The sequence below is a fragment of the Amblyomma mixtum genome, chromosome 7 (genome assembly GCF_055824585.1).
Source record: "Amblyomma mixtum isolate Tamu chromosome 7, ASM5582458v1, whole genome shotgun sequence".
Lineage (NCBI taxonomy): Eukaryota > Metazoa > Arthropoda > Arachnida > Ixodida > Ixodidae > Amblyomma > Amblyomma mixtum.
Window position 1 is genome coordinate 105277083 of NC_143018.1, and position 23672 is coordinate 105300754.

The 23672-nt window shown below is 46.7% G+C and overlaps 1 long non-coding RNA gene across 1 annotated transcript; it reads left to right on the forward strand.

The window, feature by feature from the left end:
- Positions 1 to 374: 374 nt before the first annotated feature.
- LOC149337097 (uncharacterized) lies at positions 375 to 3364 on the forward strand. Its single transcript, XR_016284600.1, has 2 exons — positions 375 to 445; positions 3194 to 3364. It is a non-coding gene; the product is annotated as an uncharacterized LOC149337097 (long non-coding RNA).
- Positions 3365 to 23672: the final 20308 nt, after the last annotated feature.

Below are 23672 nucleotides of genomic sequence, written 5' to 3' on the forward strand. Positions count from 1 at the left end.
ACGCTGATGTGGCGCATATCAGTTTTCTAAACACGAACACATGCAAAAAAGACGTTGTGCTATGCAACCTTATAATTATTATTTGAGAATTGTACAGCATACTATTCGGTGAGAGATGAGGCGCGTATACCGACTAGAAGTTAGATTTCGGTTCTGTTTTCACGAAAACAATAAGATTTTTAGAGGGTAAGCGAAGAATTTAAGCTTGTAAACCAATTGCATTCTGTGGTCTTGGATATCAGATCAAGCTGCACACGGCAAGAGTGCGAGCGATAAAGATACGACCGTGAAATGGGTTTCTGTTTCACGTTTTACCCATTTTACCGCTAGACGGCGGAAAATCATTCGGGCTGCTACCAACCCTGTGCGTGGCTGCATCAATGGCGTTGGAGTGTTTTTCGCGGATTACGTTTTCTTCAAAATGCAGCTTCATCGTCCGCTTACGGTAAGTCTACACGTTTATATTTTATTCATTTGGTCTCCTAAACCACTCTAAGCAGAGCTGTGTGTGCAGAACAGATTATGTGCGCAGTTACAAACGTCCTATCTTGTCCTATCTTCGTTTCTAAGGCGGAAGCCATCGGGTTCTCGACTAATGCCGCTTATCTCTGTCCCGCTGTCTTTACTAACGCGCGGAAAGGCAGTCTGTGCGATGCCCTTGATGATAAGCCGCTCCTCGCGAGCTGTCTACTAGATTTTTCGTGTTTCAAGGTAGATGCGCGGCCAGAAATGTCGTTTAGCCTGTGAATGACGGCCGAAATGGAATTTTGTGTTAGTTAGCGCCGTGTGAGCTCAATTTACTTTGCACCTCCGAAAACGTACTTACATACAGTCTCGCTCAGTGGTGGATTACATTTGTTTTCTTATCTTTGTGTTATCGCCTCTCTGGACCATGGAGTGCTGTTCTTTTTGAGGTGTGCATTGCTTGCTACGTATGGACGCTCGCTCGGTGCGCGTCGTGGACGCCGACGTTTCAGCAAAGGTGTCTTGTAACGCTATAGACTGGAGCGCGAGACGTTTGTCAAAGTTGTATTCAAGCGGCGCTGGAGGAATGCTTATAGTGTGATGGGTGAATAAAATTCGTTGCCGGCGCGAATGGCCGTCGTGCTCAAACACCGCGAAGAACCCACGAGCATCATCCCATCTCCCCTTCGTTGCACACGTATGGATTCGTCCGTGTCTGTCATCGGAGCCGTTGGCCGCCGCCGCTGGCTTGCGGGCACTTCATTTTGAAAGCTGGGTAAAGGTCGGCTCGACAAGAGGTGGCTTACATTTCGTTCCGAGTGGTTCGTTCATGAATCCCGCTCACGCGTGCACAGATTTCTAGAATACCATTTGCGCGAGAGGCAAAGTATGTGTTTCTGATTTCAGACTGCTACGTTACGAAAGCGCCGATGTGACTCGCCGCTTATTTGCGCCTAAAATTAAATTAAGCTCTCGTGTTATTATAGCTGCGCCTGTTGAAGGCGTTAATTGTTTCATTGAAGTACTTCCTACTTTGAGCACGTTCAATGCTTTCGCTGATTTTTCTAGCAGCGTTGGGTTAGCTGCCTCCATGCAAGAAACACACCTCTTTACTGCGCTCTTGGAGCTGCACTTGAAGGAAAAACTAAGTGAATTTCAGGCGGTATTTTATCGTGACAGTCAGTAATTTGCTGTCTCAACCTCGCGACTGCTTTTGAAACGGCGCAGCTGCAGCCTCTGTGTACTGTATTGGTTTTCTGAATAATGAGCGCGGCATGGAAGCGCTGCAACCCGCTTGTTTCTAAGAGCGCGCGCAGATGTACGAGTATGCTGTTCCGTCTTTGTGCTTCAAGTTATAGGCGCAAATCTGTGGTGAACTGGTTGCTTCTGCCTGCTGGTTTTGTATAGCTTGTGCCCGTTTGAGTATCGGCTTACGTACACTCGGCCAAATCTTGAACTGGCTTAAGTGTTGCATCGCTAAATGCACCTGTAAAAAGGTGCCTTTTGGCTACACTGCTGGCATATTCATGTTGTAATTTGATGCGTGAGATGGCATTTCATAGTTTCTTTTTGTTAATATAATGTTTGAGTGGAGTACTTGCATGTTTAGATCAAAGTTATCAGAAATATTCATGGTCTGCCGCTACGATGAGCCGAAACAAGCGGAATACGCAGCAATGGTTATGGTGGCGTATTTGCACTAATCTGGGTAAACGACTTGTCCGCCATGAAAGGAGTGGTACTTTACCCAGAGGTTGAGGCCATATGGACAAGATCCATTGCTGCGTATGCCGTTTGTTTCAGCTGTTCGTAGTGGCAGACGAATGTTTCTGATAACGTTGATCTAAATACGCAAGTACTGCACTCAAACATTATATGAAAAAAAGGAACCACGAAATGACATTTCACTCGTTAAATTACAGCATGAATATGCCAGCAGTGTAGCCGAAAGGCACCTTTTTTACAAGGTGCATTTAGCGATGTAACACCCGAGCCAGTTAAAAAGTTGGCCGAGTGTACCAGGCTTACTTCACGCAAGGTATTCTGAAGCGCTTCTTCTATAGCGGTTATAAGAATAAATGCTGCAATATTCTCCTTTTTGCATCCCTCTGTAAGGTGCACTGAATCTGTATTTTATGGAGGTGGCATTCTTAACAGCTCCTTGCGAGTCAATGCAGATATGTGGCACAATTGTTCCAAGTCTTCTGTTACAAATAGTGTAAAAGGATTGCCATAAAGAGATCAGTATTGGCTGTAACAGTATTGCCATACAGAAATCAATATTAGTACTGGATTCAGAGTAGAGTGCTCCAGGGATTAGGGGTCTTTGTTACAATGTTTTATGACGACACTTATAATCTGTAGTGTATTTACTGAAATGATTGAGCCGGCATGATAGCTCAGTGGCTATCATATTCGTATGGCGACCTGAAAGATGCAGGTTCGATTCCGGCATAGGCGGTCGCATTTTAGTAGAGGCAAAATGCTAAAGGCCTGTGTACTCTGCACAGGTGACCGAAATTATTCCCCAGCCTTTCACTTTAGCGTCTCGTAGCGTGTGTCGCCTTGGGTCTTTGAACCCCATAAACCACACCAAAAGATCAAGATTGCCTTTCTAGAATGGCAAAGCCAGGATATGCCTTGCATTGTAAGGCACATGTGTAGAGATGGAATGGGAATTTTTTTTTTCAGTTCCTCTTATATTATTTTTTTCCTTCGTGCTGTACAGGTGAACATGTCCGGATGATTTACTGCAGACAACAGGCCACAAGAATGCTTCTGAGGAAACTAGCCGGACTGTTACTTTCAACTTTTATGTTACTGTGGTGCATTCTTATGGTGCATGTATTGCATATTCCCAGCCTGGATAGCTTGGAAATAAACTAAATTTGTAAGTATATTGATTGTTTCATGTGTGAACTCTGTCTGGTGACCTTTTCCAATGATTGTGGACAGTCTATAGGCAGTCTATAGATAATGGTCTACTAATAGTTTAGTAGACAGAGGTGTATAGACTGTCTATAGACAAAGGTCTATAGCACTGCCTGGCCACACACCAATGGAATGTCTATAGACAGTCTATAGACGTATATCTACTGGACCAGTAGACTTTTGTCTGTAGACTGTCTATAGACAGTAATCTACAGGAAGTCGATGGCCATAAGTCTATAGGTCGTCTATAGACTGCCTATAGGCCTGTGTCTATAGACTTCCTATAGACCTATAGACTTTTAGTAGACATTTGTCTATAGACTGTCTATAGACAAAAGTCTACTAAAAGTGTATGGCCATAAATCTATAGACTGTCTATAGACCAGTCTAAAGGATTTGTCTATAGACAGTCTATAGACTTCATAGACTAAAGTCTATAGACAGTCTATGGACTGTCTATAGAAATTTTTATAAGGGATTCTTCCGCGATCATCTCGGAACGCCTTCACCACTCTTATTACGGCTGATTTTGACCTTCCAGTCAGACAACATATTTCTCTTTGAGGCACGCCTTCCACTAAGAGGCGTGTAATACGTCTTCTTTCATCCCCCGCCGCCGCGGTGGCTCAGTGGTTATGGCGCTCGGCTGCTGACCCGAAGGACGCGGGTTCGATCCCGGCCGGGGCGGCTAGAATTTCTTTGGAGGAGAAATTCTAGAGGCCCGTGTACTGTGCGATGCAGGTGCACGTTAAAGAACCCCAGGTGGTCGAAATTTCCGGAGCCCTCCACTACGGCGTCTCTCAGAGCCTGAGTCGCTTTGGGATGTTAAACCCCCAATAAACCAATCTTTCATCCCCCGGAACGCGAGGCGGCATCGTTGAAACACACGCACCATCAATTGTGGTTTCAAGCGCAATGAATGGTGAACAGGAACTGTGGGTCGCAATAACAGCGTATCAGTGCTGGTGTGATCAGTCGAAACGAAGTGCTTGCTAGTCCGGCAACGCGTAGTGTAAGACAACATTTATTCAGAGAAGGTCGCGCAAAGATGCACCGGAGCTCCGTCCAGCATCGCCGCAGCTGAAGCAGACGCGCAGCGATGGTCGCACAGCGATTAGGCAGCTATAACAAGCGTCAAGATTACATTACAGGGAAGCAGGCGATCACACATGCCTGATAGCGAAGGAAGGACAGGAATGCGCAAAGAATGACTGCGGTGCGGAAGTGCGGCGAGCCTCGACATCAGGCGCGGTTGCGGCAGGTAGTGCTGCAAGGCAGTTTTGCGTCGCTCCGCCACGCGCTGGACGTCCCGCAATATTTTGCTGCTGACAGTACTTGACTACTCCCTTAATTGCGACTGCTGTAATTCCCATGCTTGTAATTACTTATGCCCACCCCAGTACATGCCTCTAAAGCATCCTTCTAAGAAAACACCGTATTCACTAGACGCGCCTTTGTTCATTCCAAACCATCGAGCTGGCGTGGCGAAATGGTTAGCGTGCTCGTCTCGCACTCTGGAGGCCCTGGTTTGATTCGCCAACTCGTACAATTTCTGCTGGGATTAATTTATTATCTTTTTTTGGTATTTTTCGCTCACGTCCAACTCCGCCGGCGCGGACGACATCAGCTTTTCTGCAACATGGGACCCTTAACGCTATCGAGTCAACAAGAAAAACTTTGCAGAGAGATTGGAAGCACGGCCTTTCCATTGAGCGGCTCACAAAAACTGTGCCTTCTTGTGACTCGGACATCCCACCACTACCACCACTGTGGTGACTGGAGCGTCTCAGCCTGCTGCCTCTGTTGAGCAGACTGAGCGAAGAACGGTCGAGGCGACGGTGAGTGAACGGACGTTTTTATACAGTATTTACAAGGATTGACATATTAGATATAAGGGCCGAGAGCGCAACGGGCTAGGGCGATGCCCTGCGGAGAGCGTCTCCCTGGCGTGATGGCACGTCTGCTACCCGTCTGCTGCTGCGTCTGACTGATTGCGACTGAGAGAAGGATGAAAAGGAAAGTGCACGAGCCTGCCGACTGGCTCAAGCCGAGCCACCACCGCTGCCACGTGCAGATAGAGGAGAGTTCAAAGATAAAAGGAAAGAAAGAAAAGAAAAGATAAGACGCGCGTCGCAACAACCGCGTCCGCCGCAGCGGACGCTGGCTGAAAAAAATGCTGGGGCTTAGCGGTAATTGCGAAAGCAATATCTCCTTGACTACGCTATGTGTTTCGCTTATGGGTGGTGCACATTACTAATGTCCGTGTGTACCCACGACATTAAAGCGCAGTGTTGCTGCTTGTGTCACTGTTGTGTGGTTAAGATGTTAAGCTTCGCCGCTAAGAGTGGAACGCGACAGTCTTGCAACGCTGCCAGGAGTCCACAGAACGCCATCGCCCATTCGACTCTACGCCTTGCTCGACGGTAAATTGGTTTTTGAGGGAAGGAAATGTATCTGTCTCGCATGTCTTGGCGGACACCCGAACTTCGCCTAAGGGAAGGGAGAAAGATGTGAGTGAACGAAGCCGCTGTATTAGCTAGACGCGCCTTTGTTCGGTCGCAGGTGGTCGGCCGGCCGTGAAGTTCTAGCTCCAGAGCGCTGAAGAGCCGATTTTGTGCCCCATCTCTTGCTCTGGTATGACCTGAGTAGTCACATGACCGACCACCGACCGTGAAGAGTAGGCTGCGGTACCGCGAAGAGACGACACCTGGCGCAGTATTGCTTTCTTAATGAAAAACAAATAATCGGCCGAAGCCGCGCTCCCTCTACCAATCGTTGCTGCGTCTTAGCGCGGCTCTGTTGTTATAGCCGCCGTTGACCGTTGCGGCAGCCAGGCGTTCGACCGCTCCATTCAGGTAATGCCCCAGGCCACCGTTCGGATTGGCTCGAGCCGCCGTCACTTGTGAGGAGGAGGAGGAAGGGTCTGCGCCGGCGAGCCAGGATGTCTCGTTGCAAGCCGTGCCATGGCGGCGAATCTGGGCTTGCTTCGCGCGATGGCGGACGCGCGGCTCTGTTTTCCAGAGAGGCCAGCGGAATGCGGGCTCAGACACAATAACCTCTATGCTGGGCCGAGTCCTCCTTTCTCTCTTTTCCGCCCCTGCTCCTGCCTCTCTGAACCTCGAACAGTGAGAGCTCCCGGAAAACGGCAACGGGCAAATGAGCTGCCCGACCTCATACCCGCCGCTTGGTCTGCTGGCGCACACTCACACACACACGCGTGCACATACATCTACAACGTTCACTGGCCGAGGAAATCGCGTGTCGTACGGCACCGTCCCTTGTCTCCTTTCGTCCCCGACAATGGAGGCTTTGTATTTCGCTCGAGGAACTCGTTGTCGACCCTTCATCCGACGATATGCCACATGCATATCCGCGGAGCAAACTATACAAGTTGGTGTCGCGCTCCAGTTGACAGGCAACAAAAATGTCCTTTGAATTTCTTTACCGCAATAAACGCCGCGCAGAAACCTTTTGCACTATATAATTCTTCATTTCGTCCTATAATATATTATGATGGTTCAAAAGTTCCGAGATTGTCGGCTGCTCCTAAGGACGACGACGCTCCCTATCACGCTATTGGCTGACATTCGTGCAGACGAGCGCCGCGCATTTACGTCATAGCTTTAGCCACGCCCTCCACTTGATTACACGAACTTGCACGAAGTGTAGCTCAGTGCATGTTAAAAAAATAGCCCCATTGCAAGTGATCATTTCACGTCACTTTGGAGTGACGTCATTACCTTGACACGTATCATTCTTCATCACGGCATATAACACCATTAATTTAGTGCTTCTTATATTAAACTTTTACTAATCCATTCATCTGGAGTGACGTCATCCTGTGGACACGTTTCGCGGACAAGGTCTGCGAACAAGATTGAGGACAAGATAATGCTTTCGCATTAATAAATGGAGACGGACATATGGGTATCAGAGCTATCATTCATAAGCATCTAACCTGCGGCATTGCAGCACTGAACCGAGCGGTCTTAAGGTTTTCGAAATCAATACCATATTTCTGATAACACCTGATATTCGCGCAAGTTTTCTGGCCGAAGTAATGACAGACGCTGCTCATTTGGAGTGCACTCTAAGGAAAGGCCATTTATTCGCACAATTCTTCACCAATCGTAAAGAGGTGCGTTGGTATTCGTTTTCTTGGTTTTCTTTTTCTTTTCCTTTCGTTTCTTTTTATCCTTTGATTTCTTTTTATCCTTTGATTTCTTTTTATCCTTTGGTTTCTTCGGATCCTTTGGCTTCTCTGCCTCCTTTGGTTCCTTTGCCTCCTTTGGTTTCTTTGGCGATTTCGGCTTTTTGGCGCTTTTGGGGTTCTTGGCACTTTTAGGTGTCGGCGTTGCGGGGGTTGATGGCTTGGTGTCGGCGGTTGAGGGGAGCTCGATAAACACTTGCACATACGGGCTGTCGTCTGGATAGCATCCTTCGTTGCCAGGTATATTTACGCAGTAGCCGCCTTGTGAGTCTGTGTACTGGCAGAAATTATAAAAAATGGGGCTTAAGAAGGCTTTTGCATGTGCTGTCGAAAAAAAACAGTTATTAAAATAAAATGCAGGACGAAAATCTAAGCATTGCACCTGTTTACTTTTTCTGGTATCATGAGATATATACAAGACTTTCGGGTATCGTATCGGGGCTAAGCACAGCACGCGAGGTGTTGGACTGAAAGTTTATGCAACTAATTTGTTCGTTTGTGAGTGTTGCTTGCCGAGAGAAACAGGTTTTTTTCAGAAATGTGGTTTATAGTGAAAGCTCTGGCTTGCTTCATTCGAAAGTCAGTTTTCTGTTTCTTTTTATTCGGAAGAAGAGTAAGAAAATGAAATTTGGATCTAAAATCACATTTTTCTTTTATGTGTGCACTGACGCATATACATTGGATTGAGGAGAAAACTAAGCGAACCCTGGGCTCAAATAAACGCAAGAACCGAAAGAACCGCATGCAGACGCACGCATAATACGCGTGTCGCTAGGTGAAATCTAATGGCCTATGATGTGTTTCAATACGTGAGAAACATGTCAGCTAGCCCCAACTTTCTCCCATGTATTCCGACAGCTTTCGAAAACCCGATTTTCAGACCCACTTTACCTCTGTCAGGGCGGTGCTGGTTTGACAATGTAGCGTTCGATATTCCTAAAGAAGTAGAGATACGAACGCCACTGCGTGCCAGTCTCCAATATTTAATTATTTCGTTCCAAATTTGCTGCTTTGAAAGCTTGCAGAGGCAGTAAAAAGGTGGCTGGGGCAGGAAGCATCGTGTTACATCTATAAATATTGTTTTTCTTCTGATTGGATTCCACTTAGCACCGTCTACCCTTGAGAATTTCATTTAACGGCTGCATAAAAAATTGCGAGGACATTTTAGCAACTGAAGCTTTGAGAGGCGAAAGCCGCGGACACTATGCCGCGACGGCTTCCAATGGATGTGTCTTCACATCGTTCCCGTGGCTATATCGATACCCAAATTGTACATCTTTCGGGGGTCTTAGGTGTTCATGACGCTTAATTAAGCATTTTTAATCTAATTTGACACAAATTCGACCTTTTCCTAACAAAATGTGATAATTTTTACTATGCCGTGACGACTTCTGCTGGATGTGAGGTCACACCCTGCCGTGGCTATATCGATGTCCGCGCTATTTCGACACAATTTCGACATTTTGCCTTTGAGTAAATAAATATTTAATCTACAGTCACCAACCTTGGCACCTAGGTTCATTTTTTCCTCTTCTATCAGGCTTTCTTTCATCTTGTTTAGTCCCCGAGTTAAACGTGTTTGACACGCTTTGTTAACGGACAACATTATGAGCCATTAAAGGCTTTCGCCTTAATAAATTAAACTAAAAAGTAATGACAGTCAAATCAAAATATAAGCAAATTAAAATTTCCGGAACATGGAAAAAATGAATAATCTGTGAAAGTCGTCAGCTGGGATAGACGCGGAGCAGGGTGCCAGTTGTTTTTTCCTGTTTTCCTGCTCGTCGTGCTTTTGGTGTTTACCATTGTCCTTTGCTTCCCATCTTCCTATTCTGTTTTTCTAATTTTTGAGTTTTCACCTGCCAACTCGCGACCGTATTCCTTCACCTGCACTCGTCGTATTGAATTCTCGATACTCACCGCTGTGTTTTCAGTTCTTGTTTACATGTCTAGAAGGACAACTCGGCGACATGCGTCCAGGCTTATCTCTTGGTTTGTGTCTTTTTTGTTTCTCAAAGCTCTTTTTCTTTAAACGTGTTTTTTTTTAGCGTTTCGCTCTTTTTCGTTCATCTTTAATGGCTTGAAGCCCGGCAAAGCTCTGCCGGCTTGGTCTCCCTGTATCTTTCAGTCATGTTTGTTCTCGTTTGAGAGGACTAAGAAAAGTGAAAAAGGGCCTCGGATACTGTTTCAAGTTCGACGTCAGGTTCGCCGGAGTTTCCTGGAGGTGTTCGCCAGATTTTGCAAGGATGGGAGCGAAAATTCTCTATATCTACCCGATTTTAACTACAAGTTGCAGCGTCGCTTAAGACCAGAACATCATCACAATACTGTGTTTTGTGCCTTATTGCATTTTACATTTTACATAGCGATGTGATGAGGGGTGATGATGTGCCAGGTTTCGCAGTGCTAGCAGTTCATGGCGGGCTTTCTCCTCAACCCACGTAGACTTCGGCCCCATGTGCCATCCCAAAGCACATGAATATTACTGCTGGAAAGACAGAATGGTTGTAGGTGGCGCGAGACGGCTAGCTTTCGACCGGTTGTCTCTGCGTTCAGGTAGCATGTTTCCCTGACTCAGCTTAGGGCATGAGGCGGCGGGTCACTACGAGGCTTCTTATATATTCGCGAAGGAAGGAAACTAGTAGAACTTTTTGCTGGGCTAGTTGGTCTGTACTGACATAAGTGAAACAGCGCGAAAGAAGAAGCCCGAATGCGAAACGAAGAAGGGACAGGAGCGCTGAAGAAGAAACACATATCGAAGGACCGTCTGTATAAGAAAGCTAATTAAGCAGAAATTTTTTGTGGTCTGAAGCCTGAAGCCACGAAGCCCTCTGCATTTGTTCTGTGGCAACAGAGAAGGCCTGGAGAGGAAATAAAGATCACAGAATAATGCTCAGAGCACTCGTGCTTAGAGTTTGTTCTGAAGCGTGTCCACAGAACACAAATAACACTTTGTAATCATCATTGTTGTTATGTTCACTCCAGCAAAAGTTCATTTTGTATTCCGCTCTGCCGCTAACTAGTATAGATTTTATCGCCAGTGTTTCAAAGAGCGGCCGTTCATTATTTAAGTGCGCACGGAGGCCAAACAAGTGGTGCTATTGCGTTTTTGTGAGCGCATGCGAACGGTTGGGATGTTTTTCTGTTCTATGCCTCACTTTGATTTGTTTGCAGCAGTATGGAAGCGATGGCGTACAGGTATAGCATCCGCCTCGCGTGCAAGAGGACCATGGTTCGAATCCTGGTGCCGCGTAATTCTCCACCGAGTTCTAAAAAAAAACTCCGCGTGTCGATGAAATTGCATAATCAGGCCTGGGGTGCGGCCTGATCTCGGTAATCAGTACCGACAACGCACTCCCTTACCAGAACAGGATTTGGCGACCCTAGTGTAGTACTTTGCCACAACCTCCTAAATTAATACATCAATTAATCCTCGGCCTTCTGTCCCCAGCAGCTGCGGAGCAACTGAGCAAGGCCGCTGTCCGACCTGTGACGCAGCAGAGGGTTCTAATAATCACTGGCTCAGGACAGGCTGTCATTGGAAACTGAACCTGGCAACGTTCAATGCTAGAACTTTATCCAGTGAGGCTAGGTTATCAGTGCTGTTCATTCCAAGAGAAGAGAAGCGTGGCAGAGGGCTGCAGAAAGTTAGGTGGTAGGATGAGATTAAGAAGTTTCGGGGATACGGAGGCCCAACTGCCAAAAGACAGGTGTAATAGAAGAGACATGGCAGAGGCCTTTTACCTGCAGTGGGCGCTGTGAGGCTGATGATGATAACTCACCTCGCATTTCGTCCCGTTCACGTAATATCCCCTGAGCCATTGGCCTTCACTGTTCTTTTCGCAGTAGAAATCGCAGCTTTTAACGATGGCTCCCTGCAACACAGAGGACAGCGAAGTTTAGTTAAACACGCTGCGGCCGAAGTAGATATTAAAGAGCACACTAAAGCAAGCAGTAGCGCGAAATTAGCCAAAGGTTGTTGGTTCATAAAATCCGACTCATTTATGGCATATTTCTACAGCTGGTTTGGTACCTGCCATAATTCAGAAACATCTTGTAGCATGAATGTTGACGGCTAAACAAGCTGTCAAATACGCAGTTTTGTATTGTACTTAAATGGCTTTGATTTTATCGTAATGCAGAAATTCGCTTCGATTCCGTTTTTTTTTCCTTTGCAACTAAAAACTTCGGATTAAATTTTTTTGAATGTGTCATTATTGCGATCTTTCCTTTACTTTGCGTTTTCAATCAGCAAAAATCCGCGTCTTCAAGTTTGTTAAGGGGAATGGATCTTACCTCTTCAGCTTTTCTTTCATCGCATTCGCGAACGGTGTCCGCTGATGCGTGCAGTGCTGAAAAAAAAACACATATTTGGAACTTGATGGAACAAGGATGAAGTGCCAGCCATAAGCCAACAATTAAAGTACCGGTACCGTGCCTCCTGTCCCACTTCTCCCTTTAGTTTTATGACACGTGTTCACCGAGAAGCACATAAACTAAAACTAACGCCCACTGTCCTTGATAGGCTTTTGAGCGAAACTTTTAACATCTGACTCTGACAGAATAATAGAGATGCCAGTGCTGAGGTTTCTTGGGCTTCGTGGTACCTCTGCCAACGCTGCGTCTCCTGAAGTCAGAGGCTTTCAGATATCGTTTGATGGGACTGCTAATGCGTACCTTTACATTTCAGCCTTCGAAAGTTCTTACCTATATTTTTCCACGGATGGCAGCATGAGGAAATGCCCTGTAGAAAACGTTCAAACACGGGCGTTTCTATGAGGCTGTGGTCCCATAACCAAAGGCGAAATAAAACATATCAAGGGAAACACAGGATCAAGGCCTTCGCCTGATGTCTCCCGTTTGCTCCAGTCCGGCACTAACCACTGCGAGGTAATGCTTGTTTCTTATTTTCCAACCTTTCTTGCTTCTTATATTCGCGTTTACATGTTTAATTTCTGTGGTTCCTAACAAGAAAGAATTACAGTGCACCATGCGACACAAGTTTCGCACCACCTAAAGTGCATAAGAAGCTTCTTGTTTGCTCGAGCGAGCTTTCGCTTGCCCACGTTTTTTTGTTGTCTCCAAGCAAAACGGTTACAATCTCCCGTCTATGCCGCCTGGTGGCGTGCATGTAAGGTCGGTCCCAGTGAATCTTAAGCAGTGTTCTAAGGAATAATATTTCCATTGTGTGTGACAAAAAAAAACAGCGAAAAAACAGGGTCAATTTTTCTGTATTAAGACTGTCGGCGACGAGAATATCAGTGACTGAGAAGAAAATGGACCATTTGCGGAAAAGTTTCTGCGCATGCGCAGCGAAGGCGCAGCCAGCGCCCTCTATAGGCAATTTGGTTTTGGTTGGAAAACATGAGCCGGCCCTGCATTCCCTCGCTGTAGTGCGGCGAATGATGTGAGCTCCTTGCCTCGCTTTTGCAGCGTGAATGAAAATGCCAGCTCATTGCTTGGCCTACGACTGCACGAATTACTTCATTCACCAAGGAAGCACAAAGGTCAGGTTCCGGCCCAGCTCGTTTCGAAACGGATGTTCCTGCTGTATTTCGCGCTTGCTGCCAAGTGCACGCAGCTCGGTCGTTCTAGAAGAGTTTTGCCATCGACGCACGTGCGCATTCGGTGGAAACCGAATGATATATACTACATAGTATGAACACTCACCATAAATGCAACAATGTCAAGCCGTGCTACCTGAACAGCGGGAGCACGGCAGAGCGCAACCTCGCGTATATTCGTTCATTCTAACGCTCCTGCGGTCCGTCAGCACGCAAAGCAACGCTCTGCCGTATCAGCACGAGCCATTATTAAGATAGTACAACGGGTCGGTTACTAATCAGTTAAGTGTGACCAGCAGCAAAATGTGCTGTACGAAGTTAGCAGAAACTCCTGCCCTATCAAGAAAGCGTTCCAGTGACGAGAAACCAACGACAAGGAAGGCCGTTGCTAACGACGAACCATGCCGTTATCACATAAACACCGGTATTCACCGACCGCGTACGCGCCACATCGAGTTCATCGTTAGTTGCTTGAAGATTCATCATCAACTTTCTGACGTAACCTTCCTCCTTGAAGGACCAGCCGCGATGAGCCTGGCCAGCAGCTGAGGTGGTGGAGTGGAGGTTTTGCCACACAATTCAGGCTACCACGCGAAAAATCTTCGCTCCACCTCGTTTCTAAAAACGCAAATGGGAGGTTCTCCTCCTCTGTCATCCTCTTTGGTTAGCAAACGCACGTTTCCGGCAAATAAACAACACTAAAACCACACAACAAGCGCACGAGAACTGCTGAACGCTGCCTTGCACATGTCTGCTCGGAAACAACTTTCCAACCAAAAGTTCCGGTGGAGCTTCGCTCTTTGCACGACAGGTGGCGCTCGCTTTTCCGCAAATGGTCAATTACTCATAAAACAGGAGGTCAACGCGGAAAAACTAGAGACGATGCTTAATCTCTGCCTTTGTGCTTTGACAGGATAGCTTGAATGGGTTAATGCACATATACGTATTCTCCGCATTACATTAATAGATCACTGGGAGCCTTCATGCCACTCCAGGCGCAGAGGTGCAGCGGTTAAGCGATGCACCACTGCCGCGGCAGGCGGCTGCTTCAAGCACTGCCACTGGTGGGGCTTGTGAGACCCAGGTTGCTCCTCGCCACTAACCATCAACTGCCACCTACAGAGGTGGGCAGTTTTCTAAGAAACCGGTAGACAGATTGGTACCTGCCGTGGTGGGAAAGATGTTATGACGCCACAGGGTCACATGACGTTATTGTTTACGTTATCGCGCTAATATCGGTACTTAGGAGGCGGCTCTATAGTCCAGCGTAATCCTCGTTCATGGCGCGTGTTTCAAAATGACAGCTATGTGGCCTTAACGCCGGCAATTTCGGTGTGGATCTGGAAGAGGGAAGCACGTGCTACTGCGTGGAAGAGAGCGGTGGGTGGGCAATGGTTACAGTATAGGAGGGGAGATATTTTCAGTGAAGACCGCACACAACTTCTCGAGTAAAATAAGTGAAGAAAGGATCCCCCAACTCAGGAACTTCAGTGAAATACCCTTACAGCCATACAGACAACATGCGCCGGTATTCCCAGCATGCGGTGTACATATGGCACGCCTTTCAGAGTAGAGAATAAGCAAGAAAACTACTGATGGAATGTTTATGTAGGGATAGAATGTGCACAGAAAGGCCCGACGACATTTACACATGAGAATAAAGGTAAAAACGCTACAGAGATAACTCGAGGATTGGGCTGACTGCATAAGACGAAATCTACTACACGCGTGGATAAAGTTGCGTACGGCGGTCCGAAAACTTCCGTTGAGTGAAAGCGAAACCTGCACCATGAAATGAAAACAAACTGCAATCTGAAATGTATTAAAGGAATAAATGGGTGGCTTGCAACACTTATGGGGCACAGGAGAGGCGCTTTGGGCACAAGCCTCACCGGTTACTTCGCACCACCACAGGACGGTGGCACTACCACTTGATCTAGATTGCATGGGGTCAGAAAGGTGCGTAAGGAGGGTAAGGGGTAGTTAGTTCTCTTCCGTCTTATTTACTCAAAGGCGTAGTTGTCATTAAATGCACTCTAGACCAGAGAAAAGACTGAAACCTCTTTGTGCATGCTATACCTCGTGGTGTACTGCCACAAAAAGCAAAGATAAAAACAAAATCAGAACAAGGAGGAAAACCGGGCAGCGAGTGAGCGAGTCATTGCTGACGCGTTTTCCTGGTCCTAGAAAGAGCTATGGATCGGGCAATTCCTCCCACGAATAAAAACTCAGAGTTCCTGTCAGCTTTTACCACATCACTGACGACAAACTGAAGTAATAGATTTTGATACGTATGCGTCATCACTGTCACTACACTCTAAGCGAGCATAGAGAGGCGGCTCCAAGAACGGGGTGGTTACTTTAGCGCAACACACTTTATTACTGGAGGAGGATGTCAGCAGTTGTCGACAGAAAATGTCACGCTTTTCAATTGGTCGAAATGGTCATGACGTCACAGTGCGCAAATTTCAAACGGGGCCAATTGTACTTTGGCTTGTAACCATGCAACCAATTAAAAGGATCGTATAGTGATTCTCCAAGTAAGTGAGACTGAGTTTAGTTACTTAATTAACCAATTAGTTTAATTAACCTTTCTAGTCAGATCATATAAATAAATAAAACCGGGTAGGAAATTCGTCGAGTTGGGGAATCGAGCCACGGTCTCCGGAGTGCGAGACGAGCACGCTGCCACTCCGCCATGCAAGCTCGATGGTATGGAATGAACAAAGGCGTGTCTAGTAAACACGGTGTCTTCGTTCACTCCCATCTTCCTCCCTTCCCATTACAGTTACAGCGAGGTTCAGGTGTCCAACGAGATATGCCAGTCAGATACATTTCCTTTCCTCAAAAACTAATTTACTGGCGAGCAAGGCATACAGCCAAACGGGCGATGGCGTTCTGTGGGCTCCCTGGCAGCGTTGCAAGACGCTGTCGCATTCCACTCTTAGAGGCGAAGCTGAACATCTTAACCACACATCAGAGACACAATCAGGAACACTGCACTTAGGGCTTTCGCCTCACCGCACTTTAGGTCAACAAAGTGCCCCCGTGAATTTTTAACAAATATTACTGTGCCGTACGTAATCAGCCAAAGCTTATAAATTATAACCGGGAGTGTCAGAAGGGATGAAGAGCTGTGTGATGAGGTAAGGAAAGATAAGTCACGAGGTATCGAGCATATCAGCAGAAAAACCAGCGTATAGAGAGGGTGGCATCAAACCGCGCACAGCCTTTGACATTGTACGTCAGAGCGGTCCAGGTAGCATATTCATTTGTAGTTTTTTTGGCTGCACGGGATTAAAAAAAACTTTAAACACAGCAGCGAAAACGGTCCGAGGACTTGGCTTATCGCCAGTCGTGCAAATATAAATTCAGGCGGACATCTCTACAAGTAGAGTGCATTAAAATGCGCTGAAATGTCCTTACCTTGAAGGAAGAAGACGCAAAGCAACCCTAAGATCGCCATTTCTCCTCCGTTGAGGTGTTCCCTCTGAAACTGTGTGCTTCAGAGCGTCTTTTTATACACCGCGGAGCCGAGTTGGAGATCCTTTGTTAAGCCAGAGTGCTGACGTCGAACTTTTTGAGAAACTTCGGTGTGTGTGTCAGTAAAGGTCCGAAACACGTAACTGGCTTAAAAATAACAGTGCCCTTCGTGTCCTTTTCGCTCGCGCCTGCCGACAGGTACTTCGGTGTCCTACCCTGGCCACCAGTCCTCGGTCAGCCTGCAAACAGTCAAATTGATACATAAGTGTGGTCTTTTGTTATTTGGCACTGACCTCAACGCTTTTTCTTCGTTCACTGCTTGACTATTTCAAAATATGGTGAATTCGTAATGGACCCTAGCGGATTGACCGCCTGCGCCTTGTCGGCGGCTGGAGCCTAGGAGCCGACGTCAGCGGTGAGAAATCCGAGGCAAGTAGTGGCCATCATGGTGAATACCAAGTTCCTTGGCTACCGGCTTGCTATAAAGGTCGCGCCTTTCTTCGAGCCATATGTAACGCTAACCTTTCCCCTCTCCCCCCCCCCACCCGCCACAAAAACATCTTGTTTAGGGAATATCAGGTATGCGTCACCTATAGTCTATGCAGCGCTTTTGTGTTTGTGCAAGGTCTTGCTGCCTATATTGTACTTTGGAAAAGCATTGAACCTTACAATGGCCATATTTACATGAATAAGTTTCGAAGCAGGATATCGTTGACGTGGGCAGCGCTTAATGTAATGATGGCAGCAAAACGACGCGCTACCATTGTTTTTTTCTTCCCACTTTAAATAACACTTTTCTAACTAATCCTCAGATTGAGCCGCCTCATTAACAACGAACATTAAAAGAAAGTTTTTTTGATGACCTCACGAAGGGCGCCCCTGCTATATGAGCGCAACATATCCCCAGATTTGTATGTTGCTTCCTCAGGTTGGCGCACTACTAAACTTACGATGTGTACAAGAGACATTTTCGGGTAGAAATTAATGTTTAGTATAAGTTTAAGATATCTCTTGGAAGTGCGACCATTATCAAAAATCGTGTTTTTTCGAAAAACGAAGGGCCCTCAATATTCTGCAAGTGTTTGGCGACACACATTCCAAAGGGGGAAAACGTTAAGGAAAGGCGACGTAAATCTTTGCATCGTTGTAAACGAAGACTACGTGCTATGTATGTGAAGTAGATTAAGCTATATCCGAATGGTTTGTGCGCACCATTGGATTTGTGAATAGGAACTCCTTTGGCCATTCCTCATCCTGGGGTTAAGACGTTATGACCGTCGTCATTATCATCATCAGCTTTACTACGGCCCCTGCAGTGCAAAGGCTTCCCCCATGTGCCTCCAATTAGCCTTGTCCTTTGCCACCTGCGCCCGCCATGTCCCCGCAAACTTCTTGATCTCATCCGGCCATCTCACTTTCTGCCGCGCCCTACCATGCTTGCCTGCCACCACCATTACTTGCCACATGCACACCGCCCTATTCTTATTCTTCTAGTTATTTCCCTCTCATGATCCGGATCAGCTGTCACTACCTGCCCTAAATATACATATTCTCTTACTACTTCCAGCACCTTGCTACCAATTGCGAACTGCTGTTCGCTTGCTAGGCTGCTGAACATTACTTTGGTTTCCTGCATGCTGATATTTAGCCCCACCGTTCCTCTCTGCCTAACTCATTAATAATGCTTTGCAGTTCATGTACTGAGTTACATAGCAAGGCAATATCATCAGGAAATAGCAAATTACTTAGGTATTCTCCTTTGACTCTTATCCTCAGCTGTTCTCCATCGACGCCTCGTAATATCTTCTGTAAGCAGGTGGTGAATAGCATTGGCGAGATCGTGTCTCTCTGCCTGACCACTGCCTTATTGAAATTTTATTGCTGACTTGATGGAGGACTATGGTAGCTGTGCAATCTTTATAAATAACTTCCAGTGTTTTCGCATAAGCCTCTTTTACGCCGTGACTCCGCAATGCCTGCGTGGTACTGAGGTTTCAACGGAGTAAATTGATTTCTCGTAATCAATGTAGGCCAGATATAGGGTTTAAGAACCTCCCATTTACCGACTGAGTTAAATTAACATTAATAAATCTCATCTGCATTCAATATACGGCGCTGCAGAAATTTTGATCTATTTTTATGAATGCCACATGATCTTAGCCGTTGTAGGTTAGTCATCGCGGCTCGAATTGCGGCTGTTTTAAGTGCCGACGGAGCCCATCGAGAGAAAGTTAACGTGATTAAATTGGGGGTATTTGGTGCATTGCAGTGTTGAAGAACGATAGTGGAAATTTCTCATTCACTAAAGCAGCGCATAGAGTACTGGGTGCCTAGCTGCTAGATTCGGTAACTACGCTGACGGTGGTTCATACGGTTCTGTTCATACAGTGTTCTGAAACTGATTAGGATAAGTGTCAATAGCGTACGAAAGTTCTAAACTTTGGAATAGCGCCTGAATTGAATATTCTTTACTGACTCGAGTAGTGTCGGTTCGCAACTGTATAAAATTTTTCGAATTTGTTGTCAAGATTTCGACTACATTTTGAAAAACGGGCACGGAAATTCTCCATTTTTTTATCGACTGCTGTTTCGAGAACCGTGTCCGATGCGATACCGCACAGCATGCAGTCGCGATCGGCCAAAGCGAGAAGGTGCAGTCACCATCGCTACGCGATGCATTCGAACTCCCGAGCTCAGCGAAGTTTAACGACTCTGTCGTGATGCTCTTGGCGCCAGCGGCTGATACCGCATATTCATTTCCACTTCTGATACATGCCGGCATAGTTTATTCACTGTTATAATCAGGAGAAATTTATGTGTGCGACACAACTGCAGTAGGCCTAATATACTGACTCCGTATTACCTGCTTCCAGGTCAGACCACTTCGACGTCTCTTAGAATCTGTACCTCTACGTCTATAATTTACAATGCCGTGTTGCCGCACCGTGGCTACCGCTTGGCTCTTTTCGCTCGCATGGCCATAGTAGATCTTATTTGTGCGAATATTTAAATCTCATTAGATTCCGGTGGTTACTTATCTCCAATCTTTGTACTTGATTCGGCTCTCGGCAAGTACCTTTTGGTCACCCCTAGTATTTATCGTGGAGCGAATTATTATGTTAAAAATATTACCGAAGAAATTTGATGTTTTCAAATCTTTTGCACAATTTCTTGCTGCATGCGTGTGCGTAACCTGTCAGTTAATAAATGTTATTTGGTTAGCAATGAACTTATAAAGAGGGCAGATATTTTCATTTAACGGTCGCTGTTGCAACAAACTTGTATAGTGAGACAACGTCCCCGAAGACTTCTACAATTTTAGCCAACTGCAGTTTCGGAATGTCAAGAAAGCCCAGACTTGGAAAGCAATCCTACAGATGAGCACTGGGAGGTAACCGTTTATAGCCACAGCCCCCATGACCAGAAATCATTGGTTGAGAGGGGCCGATTGGTGGTCGCGATCAATGGGTTCTCCAACTGAACCGACCCAGTATTTATAATAAATGTTTTTCGCGCTCCTCCTCTACAATTCCGCGGCGGTAGCGTAGCGCGTAAGATTTAAATAAGCCGCAACCAAACCAACAAGTGTCCCATCAATAACGAGAGAGAGCGAGAGAAAACTTTATGTTAGTAAGAGGTTGGTGATCATGACGAATTCTTCAGCCGCTCCAGGTGGCCGGCAGTTTAAGTCTGTCGGCGACCTCCTGCGCTTTTGCCATGGCCCTGAACTGAACGTCCGGGTGCGGGTCGGCGAGAACAGCTTCCTTTTTTTTTTCAGGCGTGGGAGATGTGACTAGAACTGCCGGAGGCGGACCCTCCATGCAGTCCTAGATTATGTGGCCTAAGTTGGCAGGCTCGCCGCACAGCTGACAGGATTTACCAAATCGGGAAAGATACTGGAATATGCCCACGGGTTTCGCTGCGATCGCGTTTGCAGCCACCTCCACGTGGTAGCCCGTTCGCTGCTGAGCGAAACGTGTGGAGGAGGCAGGCTCGCTCTTAGCTTCTTGTAATAGTTTGTTATGGCCTGATATGTAATTAACGTCTCACCCCTTGAGACATGAGGATCCGAGACCACTCACCGGCTCGGCTGACAAAGCCTCGAGCATGCTGGTAAGCGACCTCGTACCCTGGAACACCCGCATGGGCTGGGACCCATACCAGATCCACTTCCTTCCTGTACCTTGGCATCGTACGAAGAATTTTGTATGCAGTGGCGGGGTACGCCCCCCCCCCCCCCCCCGAATTTGCGAAGCGCCATTTTGGAATCACTGAGCATTGTGCTTGTGCTTTCTTGAACGATCCCTAATGCTATTACAGCTTCTTTGGCGTCTTCCACTCGGTCCGTGACCACCGTATCCGCTACGCTGCGGGAAATGCTCACGGCCCTCATAGCGAAAGCGTCTTTGCCTGTAATTTGTAATGTGCGGCATCGCCACACGCGGCACTATCGTCCCCAAGACACTTATTGCTTAACGTATTCGCCTTGGCCCTCCTCCGGTTTTCGTGACAATCCGCTTGCATGTTCTTGAGGATAGGTTTGACCCTAATGCGTTCGCGCATCTCTGTCGGTAAAATTACCTGGCCTGAAAGATCCTCGACCTGTATGTCTAAGCTTCAAAAAATGTGGAGCCCGTATCTGTCTGCCTGAGCCACTGCTCTTGAGACGCAAGTTGTGCCTCAGTCATCTCTTCGAGGTTGCTATGGACCCCAAGAGACAGAAGCCTCGCGGTGGACGTCTTTCTGGAGAGGCCGAGAGCCGCTTTGTCCGCCTGCCTTATTAGGCAGTTCAGCGTTTCACTCTCTGCTCTGTTCAGATCCAGGTGAGGGAAAGCGTACACGAGCCGACTGACGACGAAAGCCTGAACTAGCCGACATATGTCGCGCTCTCTCATCTTTGTCGCCGAGTCGCTACGCGGTTAATGAGCCCTATGGTCTGCTGGACCGAGGTCGTCAAGCTGTCCAGCGTTACTTTGTTGCATCTGGTGGGTTGTATAAACATTCCAAGAACCCGCATCGTTTCTACTTTCAGAATTTTGTTTCCGTGGATTGTAAGTTTTATCCTATTGGGGCTTTGTCTTGCAGGCCCATCCATTATTGCGGACGATCAGCAGCTCCGACTTTTTTGGGGAGCATTCCAATCCTGCAGAACGGGTGCGGGCGCCTACAACGTCCGCCACCCCTAGTAGGGCCGCCTCGATCGGCCCGTCCGATGGCTGACTTATCCAAATCATGACGTCATCAGCATAAAGGGTATGCCTAATACCCTCTATGGTGTCAAGCTTTCTAGGGAGTGTGATCAGCGCGATGTCGAATAAGAAGGGTGATAAAACCGACCCCTGCGGGGTACCCTTATTTCCCAATGGTATGTTTGCCGATTTCACTTCCTCTATAGTTAACTGCGCTGTTCTGTTAGACAAAAAATCTCTTATGTACTCGTAAGTATGACGCTGTACGATGAGGTTTGAGAGGTTGGTAAGTATTGCCTCGTGCGAGAAGTTATCAAACGCTTTCTTTAAATCCAAACCAAGGATGGCCCGCGCACAGTGGCCGTTCCCCGGGTCTACGATTTCCCGAGAGAGCGGTTGCATTACGTCGTGCGTGGACAGGTGCGGCCTCTCTGCCAGCTGCGGCCATGTTATCACCGCAAGCTTGTTAATCTCATCCACCCAACTAAATTAGGCCGCCACCTGCCACGCTTGCCTTCTCTTGGAATCCATTCCGCTATCCTTAAGAATCATTGGTTATCATGCCTTCGTATAACACGCCAGTTTCTTCCTCTTGACTTCGACTAGGATGTCATTACCCCGTCTTTGTTCTCTTACCCACTCTACCCGCTTCCGGTCTCTGAACGTTACACCTGTCATTTTCATTTCCATAGTTAAGGTGCGTTGTCCTCAGTTTAAGCTGACCTTTTCCTTAGCCTCCACGTTCCTGCCCCGTACGTGAGTACCGGTGAGATACAGATGTTGTAGACTTTTCTCTTGAGGGACATTGGTAAGCTGCTATTCATGATCTGAGAGAACCTGCCATATGCGCTCTTTCTTATTCTTCTGGTTTTTCTCCCTCTCATGATCCAGAGCTGTGGGCACTACCTGTCCTATGTAGACGTATTTTCTTACTACTTGAAGCACCTTGCTACCAATTGTAAACTGCAGTTTCCTTCATACAGTGTTGATCATTACTTTGGTTTTCTGCTTTATTGCAGATGCGTAAAGCATGAAATCATGTCAACATTCTAGGGCAACTCTATGACGTATAGTACAAGCTGAAAAGACAGTTATTTGTGTCCAATTAGTCTGATTTATAAGTATAAAGGTGCCGAGCGTGAATTCAAGTGAGAATCATCACCGCAGGAAGGCGAAACAAGTTCATGCTTGTTGTGAGCTATGCAAGAACCATAAACAGCGGCTGGAATGGAGCGAACACTTTCTACTTAGACAGAACGAATGGCAAAAAACAAAAGTTTGGTATCACCCCTGCATAGGATTCGGAGGTTGACACTCCGATTAACGTATGAGGCACGCTTTTTCCAAATGACATTCGCAGAGGTGTTCTCAAAAGGAAAAGTACCTTTGGACACTTCATCAGTACCGTTCAGTGTGGCATCTATCGCCATTGTGTAAAGAGTTTTAAACTGAACTCAGAGACCCAGTAGAAGTTAATTTGATCACCAGTTTTACACTTTGGGCATGTAGTTTTGCTCAATCTCTTGTGCAATATTTTTCTTTCTTTCAGGTATTTGTTTAACTAGAATGCTCTTAGCGGCAGTTTTAACACGAAACAGGACCTAGATGATTTGGAGTGGCGTAGTCGCCGTTTAAACCTAGAGCTTCATGGATTGACTGAAACCCATGACGAGGACTTGCTAAGCAAAGTAAATGAGATCGCAGAACGACTGCAAGTTATGCATAGATTGCCTTCCAAGCAAGGAAATATACATCCAGTGCTCATACGATTCGCTCAGTAGTCTGTTCGTGACACGCGGCCATCAAAGACGAAGGTACTGAATGATAAGA